Here is a 22,189-nt window from a genome sequence, read left to right on the forward strand (position 1 = left end):
TCTTCAGGCTTAATCTCCCTAATTCATATCGGGGTAAACGATATTTCAGATGGGTACAGCTTGTGCAGATGTATTCCTATTGTTTGATATTTGCTGTTATTGGGGAATGGAGTAAGGGCTCTTGGCCCATTTTCTGCAGCCCTGGGTTCACCCTGCAAGGCAATCTTCTCTTTCAGAGAAAGGGGAAAAGGCTGGACACTGGAAGTTCGCTATTAAAGTGAGCAACAGGGCTGGGTTAGAAAAATATATATATATTTTTTAACCACTGGACTGTGCAAATGCCCCTTTCTGGAGCTTTCTTGCCCTTTCTAATGAAATATTAATTTTTGGAAATTGCTTCTTAAGAAGCGAGACTAAGAATCAAAGAGATTCTAGATTTCGAGAGACTACTACGTCTTTGCTTCTCTGGTAGCTCCCTAATATTTATTACTGGGGGGACTGATGGGGTCTGGCCTCCGTTTTTCTTGGTTTCTTTTTAGTGCTGCGTTCCTATGTTGATGGTTGCTGCTTATATAAGGAAGGGATGGATCGAGGTGGGTTGATGCTTGAGGTTTTGAGATCGGCTACTGAGATTGGGTGGCGGTTGGTGTGTTTGTCGATGTGCATGGTAGGAAGGTCTTTTCTTTTGGATGGTGGGGGACAAGGGAATGGTCGGAGAATGGTAGATGAGATGCTCCAGTGAATGGGGACGTGAGGGGACACAGAGGTGAGGTTGGAAGTCACCGATTTGCAGAATTTCTGTCCTGTATCCCCCCTTTCTCTCGCTCCTTGAAAAAAAAAATCCATTATCTCTAAAAACACATTATTCTTCAATTGGCCTTTTAGAGAAGAGAGAGAGAGAGGGAGAGGGAGGGAGGGGAGGGGTTAATTTGGTGAGGGGGGCTTGGTTGTAATTAGCCCACTGCTGCAAAACTGAGATACACAAATCCATCGGCACCAGCTTTGGGGGCTCTGAGAAGCAGCGGAGAGATGGGGTCGGGTTGTCAGCCTTGGATGAACAGTGTAGGCGGTGGGGTTGATGTTTGGGTATTGTGTGTGTTTGTGTCTCCGTGTGCGTGCAATTTTGTCCACTCCATCACCAATTTCCCCTCCATCCTCCCTCAATTCTGCCGTAGTCTTGCCTTCCATTTCTATCCACCATTCCCTCTACCCTCTACCCAACCCCCTTTCCTTCAGCCCTTTCCATCTCCATGAAAAAATTTTGATTCTGATGACTATGCGGCTCTCTCTCTCTCTATTTTTTTTTTTTTTTGTCTTTTCGCTACACAACAGTGGTGCGATGGCCTTTCCTACATGCCACACGGATGCAGCCTTCTGATAGGAGGGCTAAGTCGGCACATCCACACACGCAACAGCACACGCTTTTGCACACACATTCTCTCACACGCAGGCGACCAAAGGCTTGATTGCATTCGGTTGATTTTGTTGCCTTTGCCTCTTCCCCCACTTCCACCTCCACCCACAGCCCCTTTGCCCATCTTCATGCAGGGAACCCAGGAACGCTGTAGCCTCATCTTCTTTGCCACCGCTGCTGCTGTTTTACCCTCTTGCTTTTATGCTTTTCTAAATGCTGTGGTGTGTCGCAGTTCATGGGATTAGTATGTTGGGGCAGGGGGGAGGGGGATACCTCACGAGGAGGTGGGTAGATGACATTAATGCTTTTTTTTTTTTTTTTTTGGGCCAAATAAGCACTCAGTGATAATGATCCAATTTAACCATCCATGAAATCTATGTTTGCGGCACACTGAAGGGAGGTTGCAGGGGAGAGCAGGGTCTGGACTGGATTATCTCTGGGGAACTTGATGCCTGGAGAGCAGACAGCCCCCACCCTTATGCTCATGGCTATGTGCTTTCACACACGCCAACACACACACACAACCCTGATCAGTGGACTGTGTCAAGCCGGAGGGCACTGCAGAATATCCCTGAGACTTGTGGTTTGTTGGGAAGGTAGAGCGATGTCTTTGTCCTACCTAGCTCGCTGATATATAGATGATGCAAGGTCTTGAAATTCTTGGTGGCCTTTGTGTTGCCTTTTTTTTATGGGGGCTAGAATGGTGTTTGTGTTTTTTCCAGACAGAGCCATGTCTCCGATTGGATGACATGGGATTCTCGACCCTGTACGTGTGTGGTTCAGATAGGAGACTGACTGATTTTTTTTTTTTTTTTGTGCTGGGTGGCTGTTTGTAGTGGATGTCTGTCTACTGGGGAGGTGGAGTACTATGGGGAAAGGAAGGCAAAATTGGGGGCATTTATCAGGGGAGGGGAGAATAGAGTCTTCAAGGAAAGAGAAAAGAGGGTAGGGGGAGACGCTGCTTGCAACTCTAGCAGGAAGCCTCAAATGAGATTCCCGGTCCACCAAGTAAAACTGTGGGTGGGTGAGCTCAAGGGTGATGGGTGGGTGGATGGAGACTGAAGGGGGAGGAGGGACAGGTGGGTAAAATGACGGGTTTTCCCTGCTACCTCCCCAGAATGCTGGGCTGAGCTCAGAGGAAGGCTTTGCTTTCCCAGGAGGTATCAGCCACCTCTTGGGTGGTGTGGCCTTGTTGGAGGCTGCAGCCTGCAAGAACTGAAACTGCCCTTGGCCATGAAATCAGCTAGACTCTCCTGTTCTCTCTGGCTTCAGCTGCTTTCCTTGCCAGACGCCATTTTCCCCTTCTTCTTCAGCTAGAGGTGTGTCATGTTATTAGCAATTATAAGTGAAATTGGAAAACATTAAAAACAAAAAAGTCCTTAAAGCAAAATGTGGATTGTCCCATCTCTCCTGTGTTGTTCTCTCTCCCTGGCACTGACCTTGAGGAGTTGGGGAGAAGGAGTTACGTCATTGCTGGAAAAAGAGGAGAGTTGGGGAGTTGGATGCCTGGGAGGTGGATTACTGTGGCAAACCCAGAAAAGAGCTTGCTCTCAGGATCTTGGGCTGTCCTCTCCTTGTATGGCCTTCAGATGTAGATGGGAGAGTTTCAAAAGAGGCAAGCATTGCTTCCCCAAGCATGTCACCTGGAAATATATTCTGTCACAGTTGTGGTCAGGCCCCAAGGCCTTCTGTATGTACTTTTGCAGTGAAGACCCAGTTGTACTGCAATGGTGATCTGTGGGCTAGCTGAGACAAGTGCAGCTGGGCCAGCCACAGGTGGATGAGCTCGGCTTGGGGCAAAGGCTGTGGTACTAGCAATCAGTCCCTTCCTGCAAGTCATGGCTTAAGTGACACCTCCTTGGAGGGGCCTTTCTTGACCTGCTTTGTAAAATAGTCCCCTTTAATATTCTGATGGTACTCCTGCTCAGCTTACTGTTTTGACTTTTAATCATTACTGAATATTGTGTAAAATATTGATATACAGTATTTAATTTCTGCCCATAGAATGTGAGCTCTGTGAGGTCAGGGACTTTATTTTTATCTGTGTTCCCAATGCTGAGGGACATTCCTTTGCACATAGTGATAGTGGGTGGGTGTTCAATAAATATCTGCTAGTTGGAGGAAAGAAACATATGGGTTTGGGGATGGAGTTGCCTTTGCTTTAGCATGTTGCTTTCTGGGAGAGTTGAACTTTGCTCAGGGTTATCTTAGTTCTGCCTGCAAGTCTAGATCTGTTGAGGTAGTTGTCAAGTATGAACTTTCTGAGTTCAGTAGAAAGCTCTTTTCTCATGCTGGCTCAGAGTCACTATGCCCCCTCATAATCTCTCACCATCTTACCCCTCAGCAGTTTAGAAATGTCGTACTTATACATTACCTCAGACCCAAGATTTTTTTCTATGTAGCATCTCACTTGATCCTCCAAGTAATTCAAAGCAGCATACTAATATTATTTGCTCTGTTGACAGAGGAGACTCTGACATTACTAAAGAAATCTGATAAAAATGACAGATCAAGGGCTTGACCTCAAATGGGACTTAGTTCAGAGCCTAATCTCATGACCTTCATATTATGTTGTTAGAAAGAAAAGAAAAGTAAGCCATGTTTCTTTTAAGTATCCTCAAATAAAAAAGAGGGAAGTGAGGCTCGGTAACATTGCTCAGTGACATTGCTTATTGAAATTATATATAACACTGGTGTGGACAAAGCTAGAATCTAGGTTCCCTGGATGCTGTTGTTATGGCCCTTCACAGCTGTCTCTCAGCTTTCCTTCATTCATCAGGGAGTGGGGTTTTGGTGAGAGAGGATGATGGGTGTGTCTTGGAGGAGAACAAAATGTAGAGTTAAAGATATTACAGATGGTCTTTCGGGGTTCTCAGGCTAGGGTGTTCCTCGTGAGCTCTGTTCCCAGGTTGCTAGAGTCAGAGTGAGTCAAGGCTATCTTTTGAAGGCATTAAAAGAAAAGACTCCACTGTGTGTGTGTGTGTGTGTGTGTGTGTGTGTGTGTGTGTGTGTGTGTGTATGTATGTATGTATGTATGTGTGTGTGTGACTCCTGTGCATGTGTCAGGGAGTGTGTTGAGTGTTCTCAATGTGCATGGAATCCTGCCCTAGAAGTTATAGGGGCTCCATGATGCAAGCAGCCCATGACTGCATCCTAACAGCCTGGAACTGAGGTGCTGACAGGCTTTCCCAGGCTGTTAGCTCTTGATTCTTAAGGAGGGATGAGTAGACCTCCACCCTATATGGTTCAGTTTTGTTCTCAGAGGATGGTTAGAGATACTAATGGTGTCAAGTATATGTGAAAGTCTTACCAGTCTTCTCTGCTCTACCCTAGGGTTGGACTTGAATGATCCAAAGTGGGGGTTGGAGATGGATGACCTTGAATGTGTGTTAGCGATTACTGATCCTAAATAGGGGTTAGAGATGAATGACCTGAATAGGAGTTAGAGATTCTAGCCAAGAGTGCATCTGTTTGTTTGGAGGAGGTGAACAGAATAAAATGGAGCATCAGAACCAGAGAAGGGTTATCTGCAGCTAGAACCTTGAAACTTGACACCTAGTCATTTCTGTGTGACCTTGGGATGGTATAAATGAATGCTCTGGTTTGTTGACAGTTCCTGTTTAGGACTATGTCCTAGTCTAATTATTAGGTTTCAACGGTGTCCTGGTTTGGATGATAAGATATATGGTCATCCTTCTTTGAGATGACATCACCTACTTTCTCTTAATGGGACAGAAGGGTGCATGCTAGAGTCAGAAATCCAATTTTATCTCCAGGAGGTAGCCAAGAAGAGAGCCGTTCTCTAGTGATGCTACCAATTGCCCCCAATTTACAAAGGATTAAGACTTAAATCTTCTAACAAGTCCCACTACTACTATGTCTCCATCTCTATCCCAAGCAGTCCTACTGGTGCTAATGCTAACATTTGATTCCTGACTATGCATCATGCACTATGCCTAGGTCTTGACCTATGCTATCTTGCTTAGTTTTCTGACCACCCTGTAGGAGAGGAACAGTTATCATTTCAAAAAAGTAACTGAGGCTGAAGATATTAAGTAACATATCCAAGGTCACTAGGTAGGGAATGGCATGCTTAGCTTTGAAGCCTTTGTTTTGTATCACTGTGCCACATCCATCTATGGACTTGATGCAGAGAGCTGTCCCACACTCTGGGATATGCTTAAGAGGTTGGTATGAGTCTGGGGAACTGGGATTAAAGAGTAAGGCTGATCAAGGAGAGGAGCCACTCCTAGATTTTTAAATACTGTTTTGGAAGTCTGTCTCCCATGTCTCAGTGACCTTTAATTCAAGTACCCACCCAAGGAGGGAGTTAGGTGGTTTGGAATGGTGGATAGTGGGCAGAAGATAGAGAACCTGAACCCCATCTCTCCTTTGCACTGTGATGCAGGGCCTTATGTGGATGGGAGGGGTATGGCGTTGTTCTGTCCATGGTCCTGGAATTAGGGCCTGACCTTTACTGTGAGCGTCTGCCAAAGAGACAGTTGTGTAGCACCTGCCTCATCTGCTATTTCACTAGATGGGCTCCATCCTTATTTTATGGGGAACTTGCCAGTTGGAGAGACTAGCTAGCATATTTAAGATTGTCATCAAGAAACAGCAGGCCTAAGTTCCAAGCTTGGGTCTCAATGGGGGCATGAAAAAGAGGGGGCATCGTTATTGATAAATAGAAGGGGGTATATTTCTGAGAGAATTCTTCATATCAGTTCCCAATGTCTGGGCAAGGCTTTAAGGTCTTCATCCTGGTCAGCCATCACTGGTCTCCAATTTCCTCACCCTAGCTATGGCAAGAGACCTGCTGCTGAGCTTAGCTTTGAATGAGTCTTGATTCAGTTTGGAGAAAAGCAGAAAATGGGACCCTGCATGGTGTCACAGAAGGGGTGCCCAGGACTTCCCTCTTTTTCCAAAGAGCAATAATCTATGCACTCACTACAAGCTAATCCATAACCCCTCTGCCTTGTAGGGTAAAGGCAAGAAGGGGCTGGAGGCTTCTTTCTAGAGACAGGAAGAGAGAACCCAAGACTGGGGATTTCCAGGCTGGTGGACCCAAAGGAGGAAGAAGGAAGTTTTTCTTGGTTGAGAGGCAGGGATGAGGAGAACTATTTTTCTGACTGAGGGGCCCCTCTGCAGCCCCCAAGCTGAGCAGCATTAGCTTCATTGCAGTCCCATTGAAGACTCTGTTTATTTTTCCAATAATGTGTTAATTAAACATCGATTTCCGGGTAGAGGAAAGGGAATTGGATTGCCAGAGCTAAATGGAGTGAGGCGGATTGGGAAGTGGTGAGAGGGGCCCCATGCTGGAGTCAGCATTCTTCAGGATCACCCCAAGAGGGCGGAGGGGTGCTGGGGCAGCCTTCTGGCTCCCAGTTTGCAAATGCTATCTCTATAAGAACCTTTGAGAGAGGCATTCTATCTACTTTGGTTATCAGCTTTCTGTGGAATGTTGGTTCAAGGAGGAGGTACTATTATTTTCTACTTTTAGGAACATTTTTAACTTATAGAGAGATGGTCTGCCAGGTTTTGCTCTTGGTACTCACTAAGAGTTAAAATGTTTACTTAAGCAAACACAGAGTAGGCACTTTCTATAATTCACTTTGGAGATAAGAAAACCGAGGCTCTGAGATATAACAAATCCAGAGACTGAGACTCAGCAAGGAGAAGGAGTTCTATGGGCCCAGGAAATGGCTTAGTAAAGCACATACTTTGCTAGCAAAAGCACTCGAATTTGGATCCCAGTACTGACTTAAGGATGTTGTTGTAGCATCTTTTGTGATCCCATTGCCTGAGAGGCAGAGACAGGCAGATCTATAGAGCTCACTGGCCAGGGAGTCTAGTCAGTTAGTGAGCTCTAGATTCAGTAAAAGACCCTGTCTCAAAAAATAAGGTGCAGAATGGTTGAGGTGGACATCCAGCCTCAAGCTCTGGCTCACAAATTCATGTGTACACATATGCACACACAACTATACCTCACAAACGCACATGAACACAACACATACCACATGAGCATAAACATATCCTTATACAGCCAAAAGAGAAGGTGTATTAGGCGAATTTAAACTATTAGTGGCTTTCAGAATAGCTACCAAACTGTCTAAGCTCCTTTAAAAGAAAAAAAAGCATCCAATAGAAGCAAATAAAAGCATTTGATATTTTCTCATTGACTGGGATGGTTTGGGCTCTTACTGTGTGCCAGCAACTGCATTAAGTGCTTTGCACACAGGGTTGGAGGATTTAGTGGGTAGGTATCAGATCACACCACCTCTACTGTATAAATGAGGAAACTTCACTTGCCTGAAGTTGCAGAGCTGATAAATAGTGAAGCTGGAATAAAATTTTGATAAAGATGTCTTTGAATTTCACTACCCTTTACTATATACTAAGAACATGGATCACAGCTCAGTAAGTTGCCTAAAAGTTACAGAAAACAAGAACTTGGAGATGTGCCCACTGGTCAGATTGTGGACTCCATGAATATCAGGTCTTACACTACAGATCCACATCTGAGCCCACATCTCAGACATCAGATGTCTGAGTGGAAGAAGGCGTGTGTGTGTGTGTGTGTGTGTGTGTGTGTGTGTGTGTGTGTGTTTAGTTGGTCTAAATTCTAAAAGTACTTTACAGCTATAGTTCTCAAATTTTGCTATTAGAGCTACTGTATTAAGATTCAAACTCAAGCTGCTCTCCATAGCAATTTAGTTAGAAGTTTTAGGGACCTGTGCATCCTATTCAAAGTACCACAGGTATCTATAGCAGTGGCTCAGTGGAGCCTCTTGTATAGAACAGATAATGGAGGGCTGGAGTGGTTTTATACCTCTGCAGTGAAGGAGAAAGTGAACAGGGACACGCCCAGTGTCCACTGATGCAGTACTCATGCCCATCATTTTCTTTCTTAATAGAAAAATAGCTTTCAGACACTGGTATTCATCAGATAAGGGAATCTTTGGTAAGATGTCCTCCAACCCTACCTGCTGATGTGAGGTGTGTGGAGAGGGTAACCCTGGAAACCATGTGCAAACTAGGCACTGTCTGGGGAAAGGAGGGGCTGTAATATTCAGGCCAGCCTAAAACCCCTTGATTCCAGGTACACGAAGAGTCCTTCTGCCATTTCCCCTAGAGGGCAAGAAAGAGGAGTATGTGGATTGCCATGGTCACCTGTTGATCTGTGAGGTTTGGCTCCCTTGGCTCAGGACTCGATGTCCCCTGCTGATGTGAGAAGGTCCATTTACTGGGACTGGGTCCACCATAGTACCTTGTTTTATAGCAGTACTGAGGGAAAGAAGCTGCTCTCATTTTGGAGACATAGTAAACCCCCTCTCAGGCTTAAAACAAAACAAAAATAAAACAAAGCAAAACTAGAGTAACTCTTGCAGCAGCTTGAGTGTTGAGAAGTATGTCAGCACCAGCCATGCTGGGGTTTCCCCCAGGGATCAGTAAAACATCTTCTCTGCGGCTCATTTTAAGCTTTTCTTCCAAAGCCGTCACAAAGTAGAGAAGAGTTGGAACCTTTCAGGGCTGGAAGGGACTGTGGTGATTATCCATGTCCATGTTAGTATTCTATTCATTTTTTCATTCATTTGTTCATCCAACAGACATTTATTAAACATCTACTACATCCAGGCACTGTACCAGGTTCTGGGAATACAGCCATAATTATGAGAGGCATTTGGTTTATCCCTCCTAGAATTTCAGCTTGGGTGGAATGGCAACTAGACAACACAAAAATATAATTACACATTGTGATGAGTGTTCTGAAGGAAAAGTACTGGGGGCTCTGAGAATGATAGATCTGTAATTTGGCATGCTGGCACCAAGAGAGACAGCAGCTTGAACATATCAAGCACCCGTTATAGTCAGGCAAGAATTGTGTAAGGGGTTCCCATACAGTACCTTATTTAATCCTCTCAGTGAATCTTTGGGGGAGGGACATATTACTATGCTTGTCTTTTTATAAAAGAAGAAATTGAGGCATGGAGGGTCACTCAGAACAGCACTAAAAAAGAAACATTATGTTTAGACCTGAAGGAAGGATGAAAGTAGGAAAGGACCTAGAACAGAGATGCTAAAGCAGGAGGAGACGAAGATACAGGAGTAATAAGTTTAAGAGGCTTGTGTGTGTGATGCTTAAAAGTATGAAGTAGATAACTGGTATTCACACCACGAAATTACCAGGCCAGGTCATTTTTATCTTGGCTATGTGCAATCATTCTACAAGGTAGATAGACTTCCCATACTGCGTGGGTTGGACAGAAGGACCACAATTTTGCCAAGGCAAACTGACAAATGTGTTGTTCAGGGTGAGGCACACCTGTGATCGTAGTACTAGGGAGAGAGAGGAAGGAGGATCAGTAGTTCTGAGGTCTGTATGGGCTAAGATGTACTAGAGGCCAGCCTGTAGTACACAAAGAAACCCAACAGGTTAAAAAAAAACTCCACCACCACCACCACCACCACCACCACCACCACCACCACCACCACCACAACAACAACAACAACAACAAAAGACAGCAACAAAAAGATAAGAAAACAAAAAATACTTATGCCTATCCCTTCATACTCTCCCCTTAAAGCAGCAGAGAAGAAAGTGCTCATTCTCCTGGTTGCTCAGAGCTCTTGGATGCTAGTCTTTTCAGGAAACACAGAATAGTAGAAATCCCAGCCCTTTTGTTGCAGGGGATGAAAGCTGGGCTTTGGGAGGTCCTGCACCAGTCAGGGGGAAAGCAGCTGGGAGTGACAGGGCTGCTTGGAGTCAGGTCCCTGGTCTCTTAGTTTCTGGCTGTGAAATGATGTCATTTCCCAGTGTCAGGCCTTTGAGCATGCCCTGTCTAAGCTGCCTGAACCGTGCCTTTTGAGTGGTGGTAATCACATGGGGAGGGAGGCAAGAGACTTGGCATCAGGAACTATAGACCTACTTCTTCCCCCCCCCCTTTTCAAATTTTTTATTAGGTATTTTCTTCATTTACATTTCAAACACTATCCCAAAAGTCCCCTATACCCCTACCCCCCGCTCCCCTACCCACCCACTCCCACTTCTTGGCCCTGGTGTTCGCCTGTACTGAGGCATATAAAGTTTGCAAGATCAAGGGGCCTCTCTTCCCAATGATGGCCAACTAGGCCATCTTCTGCTACATATGCAGCTAGAGACGTGAGCTCTGGGGGTTCTGGTTAGTTCATATTGTTGTTCCACCTATAGGGTTACAGACCTCTTCAGCTCCTTGGGTACTTTCTCTAGTTCCTCCATTGGGGGCCCTGTGTTCCATCTAATAGCTGACTGTGAGCATCCACTTCTGTGTTTGACAGGCACTGGCATAGCCTCACAAGAGACAGCTATATCAGGGTCCTTTCAGCAAAATCTTGCTGGCATGTGCAATAGTGTCTGCTTTTGGTGGCTGATTATGGGATGAATTCCCATGTGGAGCAGTCTCTGGATGGTCCATCCTTTCTTCTCAGCTCCAAACTTTGTCTCTGTAACTCCTACTTCTTAAGGGACACAGGTAACCAACACAGAGGGATACTAAAACAAACATGTCATAAAGCAAGGCTTCCTCTGCACTTGGAGGAGTCTACTCCTCCTCCCTCTTGTCACAACCATCAGGTCCCACCTTCTAAGCTGATTGGCCCAAGAGTCCATAGCCTATGCCAACAGCTCAGGTGACAGCTCTTGGTCTGGTTTCAGCTTCCAGCTCACCTTTCCTCCCTGCCTGTTGCTAGTGGTTGAGTTGCTTTTTCTTTTGCAAATCTGTTCTCACCAAGCATGTGTATTCCCCCTTACATGCTCCCCTGAGGTTGACTCAACTTAGTTGCATGGTCCTCTAGCCAGCCTCAAGGCGATCTACACTAAGCAAATGGGAGTGGACCGGAGACAATGTTCAGTGCTTTAGGTTCTGGCCTTGGGTCAGAAACCATGAGAGATGGGCAGGAAGATGTTGAAGGAGACAGGAGCCAAGATAATGGGGCTCTGATGAAATTAAAATTTTGGCAAGTTTTCCAGGATGTGTGATTTGATTCTTTGACATTGTTTCCCTAACTTGGAACTCAGCAAGTTTGATGTGGGGGCAGATGCCCCATGGAATAAAGGTTCTTCCATGTTCTGACTGTACTCTCTTCTGGAGAGTTAAAGGCTAGTTCTTGCCAGGGGTAAAGTTGGGAGTGGACAGGCTAGCTAGCTCTCTACTTGGGTTCCACCAGGGATAAATGGATGGGACCACCTCTGTACTGGCTTCTGATCATGGCGAGAGCTATGTTCGAAAGCAACAGTTTGACTCTCCAGCTTTCTGAGATCTACACAGAGAAGAGAAGGCAGGCCACCTTCTCTGGGAAGGGGCAGTTGTGTGGGTGGTATGAAGGCTGGCAGGAGTGGGGTTCAGAATGTATATGCTCATCACTTAGTCATTTCTTTTAAATATGTGGGGTTATTATTATTTTTATAGCATCTAAATGCTTATAAAAACGACTTAATTTTTCTTACTATAAAATAGTACATGTGTGTGTTTTATAGAACATTTAGAAAAATTCTGAAAACAAAAGGAAAGACACACCTGGCAGTTCCCTTGCCAGACGGTCAACTGATGAGGGGAGTTCTGGTGGCTGCTTTTTCTGGCCTAATTTCTAAGCATTTGCAATCCTGGACATGTTCTTTTGTTTTTAAAGAAGTTCATTCACTCATTTAACAAGTACTAATCGAGCACCCACTCTTTGCCAGGCACTGAGATCACATTTTGGAAGCTGTCACACTAGCCTGGTTTTTCACTTAAAGATGCATCACGAACTCGCTCCCACAACAGCCACTCATGTCTCCAAGCTTCCAGATTTAGATTTTGGGTGTAATGAGGCAGTTGGCAAATGTTGCCATCTCAGGTCTTATCTTAAGGAGGAGGGGAAGCCTGCTGAGCTCCGCTGTCCTTGACACCCCCTTGAGAGTAAAATGTGTCCTTTTGCCCAGAAGACAAGTGAGAGGCAGAGGAAACCTTGGAAGGTGAAGACAATGTTCCCCCAGTCTTTAGTTTTAGAACCTGGAATTTTCTGAATGAACTGTTTGGAGAGGGTCCATTTTCTTAGATGGCATTTGGTTCCTGAGAGAATGGGGGGTGTCAATGCAGAAGTGAGGGCTAGGACCCTTTAGATGACTTGCTCCAGGGGGCACAGGTTGACAGGTGAACTGGAGCTGGAGCTCAGGTTGCTAGGTGAAAGAAAGGCTCACAGACAGATGGAGGGTGGATATGACACAAGCAGTCCAGCCTACCCTACGGGGACAGAGAGCCTTGCTTGAGTTAGGGATGCAGATTTAATCTCACCACCACTCAATGCATATCTGAAGTCCCACCTTCTCCTGGAAGGAGTGTGAGCGAGAGAGAATAACATGCTCTATAGTGCCATTGTAACTTACAGAGCAAGGTGGTGCAGCGAGGACTTCCACAAGTTCAGTGACACACCTGTCTGTTAGGTACTCCCTTTGCACAGGGCAGAGTAAGGGATGCTAGGTATAAAGAGAATACTGTCCTCCCTCTTAAGAGGATGCCTATGCAACTGCATGCCATCACTTCAAAGAAACCTGACAGTGTGGGAGAGAAGGAACCCTGAGGTTTCTGTGGAAAGGGTGATGGATGACCTCCTGCCAAGGGTGGAGATGAGGAAGGGTTCACCAGGGGGTAGGAATGAAGTTAGATAGGTATGACAGAAAAGAAAAACCAAAACCAAAATAAAAAACCATGGAATTTCCCCATGTACCAAGAGGATTTTTACCTGCCCCTGACCAGAGAGGGTAAAGTGCAGAATTGGAGGAGGGGCTGCAAAGGTACTCTCAGGGGACGGTAGATATGACTCTGAGGGTCCCCAGATTTGGCTTAGCCTAGTTATGTCTCCTATAATCAGTGCCTCAGTCTGGCCTTGCTCAAAGTAGTCAAAGGTACTCATGGCTGCACCTCTTGCCTTCAAGACAGAAAATGCTTTTCCCTCTTGCCAATGGATCAAAAGTCTCATACTTCATTTCATTCAGACCAGCCTAGGTCACATGTCTCTATTTAAACCAGTCACAGAGCACTCTGGTGCTGGGGTGGAGGCAACCTATCCCCTACCATGTGGCTGCTTCTTGATGGTGGGTGGGAATAGCAATTGCTTGCGAGAAGCTTGAGGGTGGGCAAAGGCAGTTAGGTCTTGGTGTGGGTATTCCTGTCAGAGCAGTCGCATGGTTTGACATCTTCCTGCAGGAATAGAACAGTCACTGTGGAACCTTCCCTGAGTTTGGTGGTGAGGACATTGCTCGTCTGACACAGGCTCTGGTCCCTCAGTAGAAGCCAGCCACCAAACTGGGCCAGTGAGCTAAGTCCAGAATAGGGCCCACGTGGGCGTGTCTGACTCATCCTGGTGTTCATGGGGAGGAGGCAGGAGAGGCAGAGCAGGAGGGTAGCTACAAAGGGCTGAGTGAGCCAGGATTTCTCAGTTCTCAGAGCTCTCCCCCACCCCCTTGGTTCTTTAGATAAAAAGTGCCATGGATCACCTGGGCCTGAGGATTAGTGCTTTCCAGGAAAGACCTCTCAAGGGCCCTGGGCTCTCCAGGCAGAAGCTGGGGGACAGAAACCGACTTCATGCTTTCTAGACCCTAGATTTTTATTTCTTTGCGGCTTGCTTACGCTTGCTCAGCTCTAGCACAGGCTTTGATTGATGGCTACCTTGGCAACATTATCATGTCTCTGGGCATCTGATGGCTTTAGGACTGCTGTGCTGGTTTCTGTTCAGAGTTAGCTGGGCCTCTCTGTTCTCTGGACAGTGGAGAATTAATTTGCTTTAGACCTCAGAAGTCACAAAGATGCATTTTGAGGTTGTTGATGATGATTTTTGCTTCCTTGCAACCCTATACATCTGTCTGTCTGTCTGCCTGTCTATCTGTCTGCCTGTCTATCATCGATCCATTTTAAGGTAAGACTTCTACCCTGTGGTGACCAAAGAGTTTCTTTGACTTGGCAATTTCCTTCCTATATTGTAGATTTACTGACATAGAGGGAAATGAAACAGGGATTTGGGATAGAGATGGCTACAGGGCAGTAGCATGATGCTGACTGGTTTGGATGGCTGGGCTGCTCTGAGCTGGTTCTTGGGTGAGCTGTAGACTTTGAATGCTGGTGAAAGACACATGTTAGAATGTTAGGCTTCTCAGTCACCAACCCTGACCTTGGACACTTGACATTTAAAATTTGTGAAATAACCAGGTGTGATACCTTGTTCTATTAGGAGTATTTCTGGGTAAGCGTGCGTTTCTTCTTTTTGAGTGGCTCTGGTGTGGCAGTGAGAATGAAGCTCTGAGTTATTGAGGCCTTCATGTGCTCACACACACACACACATACACTGCCTCCGCTTTCTGTGTGTGCTATCCAGATTCTCACGGTGAGATGGCTCAGAGAGGAAGGATTAGCAACCTCAGTTTAGTGGCGAGGAACACAGAAGTTCAGAGAGATTAAGTATTCCTTCCAAGGCTTCTTAGCAAGTTAGTGAGATGCATAACTGGGAGTTTTCTTCTTGAAGCATGCAGTGGTTTGGATTTGAAGAGATATAATGAGCGAAGTGTGTACGTGGGGTTGGGGCATGCATGGAGACTTAGTGGTAATACCTTGCTTTTTATGTATTTATCATTTACCTCCTCAGTGTGTATATCATTCTGTGTAAGTCAGAAGTAATTATAACATGTCTGTAGTTGGGGATGGCCTAGGGTTGATTAACTTGATTAATGTCTAACTCATGGTTTATTGAGCCATGACTGGAACCTTCAAAGTTCCAGTCTAGACAGGAACCCATAGCTCTGCCATGGCCACAGCAGTGAAGATGGCAATGATTATTTCGTGTTGATCAGATTCAACCTCCAGGAAGCTCCTGTTAGAGAGTATAAGGTAACCATTTCCTTCTTAGGCAGATCTCAGTGTATGGACAAGCCTGGCTTGGAATTCATGATCCTTTCTCTCCTGTTCTTTCTTTCTCTTTCTGGATCACAGCCATGGACAACTGTGCTACCCGCTGCCCCTTTTCAGCTACCCTTTTCTTTCCTAACACCCCTGTAGGGTTTTGAGAGGAGTATGGATTTAAGAAGTTAAGAATGGGGTTCATGGAAAAGGCGCACGGATAGTTTTGGGCTTTTCAGGGGTCATGTGGTAAGAGTTAGGGTAGGAAGTAGGAAATACCATTGGGTAGTTTCTTGAAACGTGCTACTGTCTTTCAAGTGAGCTATGGAGTGGGAGGAGTCATATCAGGGGCTGAGGAACTTGGGCTTTTAGTAATAAATTTACATAGGAAGCACCTATAAGCCTGGGGATGCCTTCTTTACACTTCTGTGGTTTGATATGGTCACCTTCAATCTAGAGATGGAGAAACAGGGCAGAAGAATTTAATTGTTCACGTCTCCTAGATAGTAGACCATGAAGCAAGATTTGTAATAGGGGTACAGGTTCTGGTACTTTGTGATCTCCAGGCTCTAGGTTACCCCCAGCTCCACCCTAGTTTGGTTCAAGGTTTTAGAGCCCAAGTGTAGCTTCATGGAGGAAGCTGGAAAGACCAATGGGATGGTCAGGCTCCGTGATTTGTTTGGATCTCAACTTGAAGACCATTGAGGCACTGTCAGGACAAGTCAGGAGACCAACCAATAAGAGTTAGATGACCACACTGCAAGTCTGATGCCATAGACACTTGGGAAGCAGAGACAGATTGCAAATGTCAAAGTATGGATGGTTCAGGTTAATAGTCAGGAATCCCATGTTTATTGAACTTTCCTTGGTCATATGGACTTTATAGTCTGGACTCATTAAGACCCAGGGCATGGGCTCAGTGTGACTCCAGTAGGAATGCAGTGAATCTATTTGGTGTGCAAACTTCAGGCAGGTTACCTACTCCTCCAAATGTTGGACTTATCCATTATAAAATAGAAAAAGTCACACCTACCCTGCAGACTGGTTGAGAATATTTCATGAACCATCAGAGAGAAGCGTATGTGGTCTTAGACTTATGTCTGGCTTGAACCTCTCTGTAATTTCAAATGCACGTATGGATCTACCTAGTTACCATCTCAGTTTATGTAATCTGAAATCAACTTCAAATGTATGTATTATCCCTACTTTAGAAATAGGTTTTCCTACCCTGCACCTTGCTCAGACTTATCAAGAATTTTCCCTCATGCCTTTTTGCCCTCAAACCTCACACCCAGTCTACAAGCAAAACCAGACTGCTCATCTTAAACATGGACCCAGAGTAGAAGCATACTTTTTACTCCTATGGTCTACACTTTCCCCCTTTCGTGATATAGTAATGGCTTTCACTCATCTTGTGCAAATCATGGATGCTGTACATTTGCTTTACTCTATTTTGTGCATTTATTTATTTATTCTCTCTCTCTCTCTCTCTCTCTCTCTCTCTCTCTCTCTCTCTCTCACACACACACACACACACTATCTCTCACTGTATGTGTGTGTGTGTGTGTGTGTGTGTTTGTGTGCACATGCCTATAAATATGCAGCAATCAGAAATCAGCCTGTGGGAGTCGATTCTCCCCTTTCACTGTGTAGATTCTTAGGATACAACATAGGTCATCAGGCTTTGGAGTAAGGACCCATATCTACTGATCCATTTTTTTTCTAGCCCTGGAGGGGTTTCAAAATGAATCTCTTATATGTCACTCATCTTAGAATTTTCAAAGTCATCCTACTCGAAGCCTAGATGAGCTGCAGGGCCTGCAGGATCCTTCTCGTTCTGCTCCAAGTGTGTCAGCCCTTTTCCCGCCCCTCCTTCCACTCTCCTTGCTTGATCTACTTTGGTCACACTAGTGGTTTTGTTGCTCCTTGAAGTTTCTAAACCCATTCCTGCCTCCAGCCTTCTTTGTCCTGGATGTTCCAGGCCCAAGCTGGGCTTCCCTAGGTCTGTTTATAATTAAGCTTCCTTTGGCTAGGTTTCCCCAAATTCACTTTTTGGAGTAGCACTTCCCTCCACAGCACTTTCTTCTTCATTTTAATTTTCTACAGGCCTAACAGTACCTGACACATGTTGCATGTGTGTCTGTTGTCATTGTTCATAGTCCCACCTAAATAGGACCTCATGCCCCTAGGGTGGCTACATTGTTTTGTTCCTGCATTGAACCTCTCAGTAGTGAGCACTGAGCCAACATCTGCAGAGAGAATTCCTTTGCCCCTCTTCTACAGTCTGGGCTCATTGGGCCATCACCACTTTTACCCCATCCTTGGGGTTGGAATGAGAACATCTTAACCGGTCTCAGTTCTCTTCCTGGAACTACCTGTGAGAATCGGGCTGTAGCACTTTTGGAAATAGCTTTACATTCTTTCTTCTTATGAAAGGGATGAATCTGTGCAGTACAAAATAAGAGCAGTACAATTATCCAAAAGGCCAAGGCAGATTCAGAAAACAGAAATTCACAATAAAGAAAATGAAGAGGGGGCTGGAATAATAACGCAGTAGTTAAAGTGCTCACTGTGTGGGCATGACAACCCAAGTTCAATCCATAGCACTGACCCATATGAAAGAGCCAGGCATGGAGATGTGTACTTGCAAACTCAGCTCTGAAGAATAAAAGCAGGATGATCCCTGGGACATATTGGCTAGCCAGTCTATTCTAATAGTTAAGCTCTAGGCCAATGAGAAACCACATTTCCACAAACTTGGTAGAACTGGGTGTGATCTCACAAACCTTTAATCCCAGCACTTGGGAGGCAGAGGTAAGTGGATCTCTGTGAGTTTGAAGCCAGCTGGTCCACATACTGATTTCTAGGCTGGCTAGGGTTACTTAGTGATACTTAGTGAGACCTTGTCTCAAACAACAAATGAACAAAACCCAAACCAAAAATCAAAGGCAGCCCCCCTCCCACCAAACTAAGAAAAACAAAATAGAAAAGAAATTAGCCAACAAACAAGATGGATAGCACTTAAGAAAAACAACCAAGGTTGTACAACCATTTCCACCATGTAAATGCACATACATGTACATGTACACACACATACTCACTTTCTATCTGTGAATCTCTGTCTCTCTATCATACACACACACACACACACACACACACACACACACACACACACACACACACACTCAGGAGTAATATTGCTGAGGTAACTTAGGACACAATGAGCCCTGTGGAAAGTAGAAATGTAGGAAATTGGAAGATATTGGGGTCAATCAAAGACTTCCTCCCCCTCCCCCCCCCGCCCCTTCCCCTCCTCCTCCCCCGCCCCTTCCCCTCCCCCTCCTCCTACCCCACCTTCTTCTTTTTTAATATCCTTACATACCAAGGGAAGTCAGTTTCAAGGTAACAATCTTGTATAAGGGAAGAAAGCAAGGTGCTTTTGGAAGGAAGACAAATTAATTTTACCTCTTCTTTTGCTTCTTTTTCTTTTCTTTTCTTTTTCTTTTTTCTTTCTTTTTTTTGTTTTTTGTTTTTTGGTTTTTTTTTTTTTGTTGTTGTTGTCTTTTTGAGACAGGGTTCCTCTGTATAGCCCTGGCTGTCCTGGAACTCACTTTGTAGACCAGGCTGGCCTCGAAGCACCTACTTGAATGTGGCTTTCCTTAAGGTCATGAGAGTTATGTTTTAATACAAGAAGAGTCATCATTAGTAGAACATGAGACTGAGGCAGGAGAATGGTAGCTATTGGAGGACTTAACCACAGCAGATGCTTTATACATGGTACAGTCTTCCTCCTACTCCCATGGCTACTTGAATGCCGGACACTGCAAATAGTGCTAAACCTGTGTATCCTGGGCTTCCTCCCATATATGTATAGTGAAGCTCAATTTATAAATGAGACATAGCTAGAGATTAGCCATAGTTAATAATTAAATAGAATTTTAACAATACATGTGGTAAAATTGATATAACTGCTCTTGCTCTGGGGCCATTACTAAGTAAAATAACATTACCCAAACACTAAGCACTGAGCTTCTCGGGTAGAAGAACGATACTAGCAGGTGAGTGTAGCATACACAGTATGAATCCTGTTGACAAAGGAATGATTCAGGTTCCAGGAAGGACATTATTCACAATGGTGGGTAAATGAAACTTGATGAAGTTTTTCTGAACATTCCCATTTAATGTTTTAATGTTGCAGTTGACCAAGACTTACTGAAAGAGAAATATGAAGGAGTAGACAAGGCAGGAGTGTGAGTATTGTAGTTATTTTATTCTCATAAAGATCTCACTTCTGGAAGCTGAGTATAATATGGGATTATTAAATAGTTTCTTCCTTTTTAACCCCTTGAACACTTGGCTCTAGAGTGCATGCACATATGTGTGTGTGTATGTATGTGCATGTGTGTTTGTGTGTTTCTTAGAGAGCTAGTCTTATTGGGCTCCAGTCAATTAAAAAATCTTAATTGGGCACCTCCAGACACTATAGTAAGTGCTAGAGATGAAGTCAGCACAGTGGCTATAGGTGATAGCTGGCAGAGTGGAAACCTTTTGGTGGCTTTATTGAGAAGAGTTGATGAATTAGGTGTGGGAACAAGGAAGCGATCCAGGTGGAGGGCTCTCTGGATGTTGATGTGAGTAGCCTTGAGATGGTTGGCTCCAAATCTCCTCTACCAGGGATGGCAGCCAGATCCAGATATCCAAGGCAGGCATCATATATTTCAACAAGGCCAGGCTAAGAGAGGCCTTGGACATGTCAGGACTACCACTTGAATCTTTGCCTGCCTGCCTGCCTTCCTGCCTTCCTGCCTTCCTCCCTCTCCCCCTCCCTCCCTCCCTCCCTCCCTCCCTCCCTCTCCCCCTCCCTCCCTCCCTCCCTCCCTCCCTCCCTCCCTCCCTCCCTCCCTCCCTTCCTTCCTTCCTTCCTTCCTTCCTTCCTTCAACCCTTCCTTGAAAGACATCCCCATTTTCCCAAACTCTGATTTCTCCTCTATTTGTCCATGGCTTCTGCACTCCTCACCCACTTCAACTCTACAGGACTAGAACATTGAGAGGATGGATGTATTGAATTCTTACTGACCTGAGAGAAAAATCAGAAATCACTTCAACTTGGGATTCAGTAAGAAAGCTAGATCTGGTTTGCATTCTGATTCTGTGGAAGTTGTCATAGACAGCTCCAGCTGCTAAGGTTTTTTTCTGTCAGTCATGGAATCTTAGTGCTAATAGAAAACGTTGGAATCCAGTTTTGCCCCTCATTGTAGAGACACCTAAACTGACACTTAGAGGTAGAGGTTTGGGGTTCTATAAATAAAGTCATACAGCAAGTTGGTGTTGGTATGCCTTGAGATCTGGACACAGTGGTGCTTAAAACACTGTGAAGCTGAGTAGAAACTGTAAGAGCACACATGTAGAAATTCTAGAAGGGCCGGACTGTTTGCCCCTGCAATGCAAACCAGCCTAGCAGTCACTTTGGGTGAAGGCTAAGGTCTATGTTCTCATAGAATTGTTTTCTCCCCTAAGAACCTTGAGTTCCAAGTAAGAGTGGAATTAAAAGAATCAATGTTATGCTTGAATGTTCTAGAAGACCAATCCGAGGTCATCTGTCAGCCCTTGCCCTTGGAATGTCCTTTCTCAGGGCACTGAAACACTGTTGGTGGTGGCTTATAAACTCTGCCTCACTTCCTCCCTGTGTTGCCTGACCATCTTGCTGCATTGCCCTTGCTACTTAGAACCTCTTTTTGATGCAGGCTGCTGAGGTTTCTGCTGCCCCTCTGAGCTCGGGAGATTGACTCCTGGAGAGGAGCTAAGTGCTGAGTTTGGAGCGGTGACATGATGCATGGACACTTAAGTCCTTCTCTCTTTGTTGTGTGAGTTTTCTGGGTGCAGTAGACTGAGCACAGTGCTCAGAACCCACAGATTAATCTGGCTTGGCCTTGCTTTGGCGTTTTTGAGAGGTAATGTGGAGTGAGACGGAGAGAACCTTGGAGTCTTTCTTTGATATTTATAATGAGCTTGTATTGTTGGCATTTTTCATGTCTGACCCAACACAGTTAGGAATATGTATGTATGTGTTAGGTGTGTGTGTGTGTGTATGTGTGTGTGTGTGTGTGTGTGTGTGTGTGTGTGTGTGTGTCTGTGTCTGTGTGTGCGTACTTGTGAGGGCTGGCAGGTCAGTGGACCCCTTAAGGTTAAATTCATTCTGTTGAGGTTGAGTTTATAGCCACCTGCATGAACCTCCTGACTTGGGCTGTACTACTTTTCTGTGCTCCAGGACAATTGTCCTGTCTGTGGCTCAGACTGTGAGCACGTGGAATATGTGTGTGGACTGAGTAAGGTGGACATATTACCACCTTGATTCCCCCTTGTGATCAAGGGCTAGCCTGGGGTAATCTGGATACATCTGACAAGAAAAGGGTGAGGTAAGTTCATATTGGCCTGCAACCTCAGACTGAGTAAGTTGGGGGAGGGGGGGATAAAAAGAGAATACTGTTAAGTTTTGGCAGGATGAGCAAGGAGTATACAGATGGATGGTTAAAGTGGGGGCAGGATGCATCAGCCTCCTGGAGCGGATTCTCTGAGTCCTCATTCTGTACCATGCCCAACTGGGCCTGCGTTTCAGCCTTGAGCCTTTGCCAGAGCCCAGCCAGCACTCACTACCCTGGCTGGCACTGACCCTTTGGCACTGGCTTGAACGCTATTTGTCTTTGTGTCTAATCTGCAACGTGTGCAGATGCAGAAGTGGCTCAATTGATGACCTGTCTTCCGGAGCACTCAGGGGATCCTGGGGGGCTCTGTTGCTCAGATATTTCTGAGGTGTTAAGGAGCCCTTGGTCGAGAGCTGTATGGGGAGGTTAATGATGGTTGCCCCGACTCCTCCAATCACTCTTTCTTCCCTTGTCTGGTAACTTTGGTTCAATTTAAGTAAGTTTTACAT

The 22,189-nt window shown here is 45.2% G+C and overlaps 1 protein-coding gene across 41 annotated transcripts in view; it reads left to right on the top strand.

Annotated features, from left to right (window-relative positions):
* Nrxn3 (neurexin III) overlaps positions 1–22,189 on the top strand; it is a 1,612,235-nt gene that overhangs the window by 2,423 nt on the left and 1,587,623 nt on the right. The window contains exon 1 of one of the 41 annotated variants that reach the window (XM_006515543.2): positions 13–217. The exons of 35 other annotated variants lie outside the window; for them this stretch is intronic. The gene's annotated coding sequence lies outside the window, so the exon portion shown is untranslated. 5 more of the 41 variants (XM_006515539.3, XM_006515538.4, XM_006515536.4 and 2 more) reach the window with 5 other exon arrangements.

Source organism: Mus musculus, chromosome 12 (assembly GCF_000001635.26).
Source record: "Mus musculus strain C57BL/6J chromosome 12, GRCm38.p6 C57BL/6J".
In the NCBI taxonomy this organism is placed as follows: domain Eukaryota; kingdom Metazoa; phylum Chordata; class Mammalia; order Rodentia; family Muridae; genus Mus; species Mus musculus.